This window comes from Salvelinus sp. IW2-2015, linkage group LG31, assembly GCF_002910315.2.
Source record: "Salvelinus sp. IW2-2015 linkage group LG31, ASM291031v2, whole genome shotgun sequence".
NCBI classification, from domain to species: Eukaryota; Metazoa; Chordata; class Actinopteri; order Salmoniformes; family Salmonidae; genus Salvelinus; species Salvelinus sp. IW2-2015.
In genome coordinates, this window is record NC_036870.1 from 20567794 (window position 1) to 20572370 (window position 4577).

Genomic DNA, 4577 nt, shown 5'->3' on the forward strand with positions numbered 1-4577 from the left:
AGTTGAGCCGCCCTAGTTTCTAGGAAACCATACACAAAATGTATCATTTGACCAAATATTTAGGAAGAGTTCCTCATTTCATGGAGTCTGTGAAAGAAGAAACCTCTGGAAAAAGTGGTAAGCAATTAGGTCCAAAAAACAGATCTTCACCAAGACAAATGAATTTATTGTGCTAGAGATTTCATGATGCTTGTATCTACACTAAAGAAGATAAGTTGGGGTCTCTAGAAACTTCAATATGAGGTCCAAAACCTAACATCCTTGTACCTGTGTGGGCTAATATAGTAAAAATGTTTGCATTGGAACAGAATATGGAAAAATATGACCTTGGCATTCCGTAATCAGAACCATCAACTTATACATTTGAAGTTTGTTCACAGACTATATTTAATAACACCAAGGAAACATTTTACGATGAAATTCCCAACACCCCAACTCCCAACTGTAGGCACATTCCTTCATATGATGTGGGAGTGCCATGCAGTTAAATACTTCTGGGACTAAGTTACAAAATTCATTTTGAAGTGCATGAATGTAAACATTCAATGCTGGTGGTTGGAGGGAGACATGTTGGAGGGGTAGAGCTGGGGGAATGGGGTGGGAGGTTGGGAGTGGAGTCACTTCTTCTTTTTTCTTTTCTTAAATACAAAATGTCTTGTTACTTTTTGGCTCTGTGCTAACTATTCAATTATATGAATTTGTTTATTGTGCAAAAAAGTGATTCCGATTGTGTTTATATTGTGTTTGGAAAATCAATATAGACATGGTTTTAAAAAGGTAGTGAGTGGTATTATCCCATTCAGTACAGACGTGTGTAGCGGCTTTACTTACCCTGTCCCGCAGCACAACTTACCCCAACACCAACATCCCACTGGTCACACACTGGCTGAATCAACATTGGTTCCCCTTCATTTCAAGGAAATTACGTTGAACCAATGTGAAATAGACTTTGAATTTAATTTTGTGCTAAGTGGGATGTTTTATAAACTGTAATGTTTACAGGAATTTAGATTATTTCCAGGGATACACAACATACTGAAATATATGTAGATACAGTATATTTGTTAGACAGGATACTATATTTCCCTTGACAGAGTGATGCTGATTGTAAAAAATGGTGCAACTTGCCCCACTCTCCCCTACTGCTGGTGTTGGGCCAGTAACATAATAAGTTGCTGGTTTGAACCATGAATAGGTGAAAAATCTGTTGATGTGCCCTTGAGCAAGGCACTTAACCCTAATTGCTCCTATAAGTCACTCTGGATAAGAGTGTCTAGTAATTGTAAAATGGTGCCTTAATTCCTGAATGTAGCTTTTTCTTGGCCTCGCTGTAGAGGTCCCTGTTCTTGCTCCTGTAGAACCATGGCTTGTCGTTTCTCTCTTTCTCACACACGCACACGCACACACAATTCAGGAGATTCAAAAAAAAATTATTGAAGAACTGAATTTAAATTCCAATTCTAAAATGTAAAAAATCTATACAGTGCATTTGGAAACTATTCAGACCCCTTGACATTTTTCACATTTTGTTACGTTACAGCCTTATTTTAAAATTGATTAAATAATTTCCTCATCAATCTACACACAATACCCCATGAATATAAAAGTGAAAACAAGTTTTTAGACATTTTTGCTAAATAAAAAACAGAAATGCCTTGTTGGGGCCTCCTGAGTGGCGCAGCGGTCTAAGGCACTGCACCGCAACGCTTGAGGAGTCACTAGAGACCCGGGTTCGATCCCAGGCTGTGTCACAACCAGTCGTGACCGGTAGTCCCATAGGGCGGCACACAATTGGCCCAGACCATGAGAAACAAGATTCTCTGGCCTGATGAAACCAAGACTGATCGAACATCTCTGACAAAGCTTGAGAGGATCTGCAGAGAAGAATGGGAGAAACCCCCCAAATACAGGTGTGCCAAGCTTGTAGCGTCATACCCAAGAAGACTTGAGGCTGTAATTGCTGCCAAAGGTGCTTCAACAAAGTACTGAGTAAAGGGACTGAATACTTATATAAATGTGATATTTCAGTTTTTTTTGTTTTTATAAATTCTAAAAACCTGTTTTTGCTTTGTCATTATGGGGTATTGTATGTAGATTGATGACGGGAAAAAACGATTTAATCAATTTTAGAATGAGGCTGTAATGTAAGAAAATGTGCAAAAAGGGAAGGGGTCTGAATACTTTCTGAATGCACTGTGTGTTTTCGATGAGGATGCCTTGAACTAACTAAATTGAAATGGAATTGACCCTAACCCTGGTAAGAATGTTAAATCACTCACTCACTCACTCACACATACACACCCCACTCCCCTGCCCCTCCCCTCTCTCTCACACGGTCTAACCCCTCCCCTCCCCCTCTCTCCCCGCCTCACCCTTCACCCCTCCCTCACCCTATTCATCTCCCTCCCTCTCTCACTCCCTCACTCACCCCTCGCCAAATTATCTCTGTGCCTAAACTGACACGTGTGTGGTGAAATCGGTATGCTGTGTGCATATGTTCGACCTTTGACACAAACAGGTGGCCAGAGAGTACAGGGGAGGGAGAGAGAGAGAGGGAGGATTAGAGAGGGAGGGTGAGAGAGAGAGAGAAATGAGGTGAAAGGTCAAACTTATCCAACTCTTTCCTCGGCAAACATCTATAGGTGTGTGTGATTGTTATATAATATACAGTATGATATGTGAGAGAGTACAATGGTTAGCACACTTAGTCATAAGTAATTCAAACTGAATACCAAAAGGACTTGTTCAGGCAACTGCCAACAGGCTTACTCGTACCCACCCCTGCTCAGAAAAGACACAAGTGACACACACACAACCATATGCCACATGTAGTCTGGAAACGAAAGTGATATGTTGACCAAATCAACAGACACGACACTGTGAGGATAAGTGCAGTAATCCACATGTACTGATAACGAGTGTTGTCTTGCAGGAGTGTGTTTTGCTACTGTTGGTTCATAGAGGTCAGGATATATTGTATCTTGGGCGGCGGTAGCCTCAAGGTTAAAGATTTAGAGAAGCAGGCCAGAGAAAAGAACTTAACCTTGAGCAGGAAACTCAAAAAACGCTCATAGGGCCCTGCAATGCTGGTGCAGCAGACAGATTTTCATCCCGTATTGACTTACTTCTAAAGTATACCTAATTTTCTCTTATATTTTCAGATATCTTGGTTCAGACCTAGGCCAGTCTGTATATTGATTATATTGATCACTATAACTTGGTGAAAACAGTTCCTCTTTAAAATGGATATTTAACATAACCAAAGGACCAAATGGCAAATCTGAGGTCTTGTTGATTAACAGAATAGAATAGTATAGATCTATTACGCAAAGAATCAGACATGGATTAATAGTTGATTCTGATGGACTGAAGATTATCGGACAGTTACTAAACTTAAAGCAACGATTTGTAGTTCCCGGGGGAACGGCCCCCACCACTTCGTGTGGCGTTGTTCATTGCTTACTTATACAACAGAAACAGTCTTTTGTTGACACAGTAGTACCCAATCCCGGACACAGGATTAGTATCACCGGTAGGTCAGCAGAGCCTCTGGAGCACAGCAGTACTAGGACACATCTGAGATATTGATTCTTACTCCTGCTATTAGATTTTTCCATTAGACCTGGATTTGAACCGGCAACCCTTCAGTTCAACCCTTCAATGTATATATCATTATTTTGGATGCACTGTCCCACTAAGGGTTATGGGTGGGACTTGAGTGCTTTCAAAGGATCAATTTTAGTGTGCTCTGTATACTCAGGTGCAGAAAGATTATGTCACACACCCCCCATACTCTGAGGACACACCCTTAAAGTTAGTAGTTGTACTGTTAACACTGTTTACATTTACACACACCACACACACATATGTATGCACACACGCACGCACGCACGCACACACCCACACACACATACCCACACCCACACCCACACCCACACACACCAACACGCACACACACACACGCACTTCTGCTAAGCTCACCTGTCTGCAGTGTTTGAGTGAGTGACTTGAGAGACAGGTACTCCTGGTTTTCTAATCTACAATTCAAATGTTCGGAAAGCAGCCCATTGGCTAAAGCACAAACCTAACCTGCTCCCATTGGCTAAAGCTATTACCTAACCTGCTTCTATTGGCTAAATCAGTAGTTCTCAAACTTGTTAAGTATGCTGTCTAATCAAGTTCCTACTTGTTGCACTTTAATGCAACTGAACTGAACTACCCCTCTACTTTACATTACTGTACTCTACTCTACTGTACTCTACCGTACTCTACTGTACTCTACCGTACTCTACTCTACTGTACTCTACTTTACATAACTGTACTCTACTCTACTGTACTCTGCCGTACTCTACCGTACTCNACTGTACTCTACTCTACTGTACTCTGCCGTACTCTACCGTACTCTACTCTACTCTACTGTACTCTACTGTAAACTACTTTACATTACCGTACTCTACTCTACTCTACTCTATTGTACTCTACTTTACATTACTGTACTGTACTCTACCGTACTCTACCGTACTCTACTGTACTCTACTGTACTCTACTTTACATTACTGTACTCTACTGTACTCTAC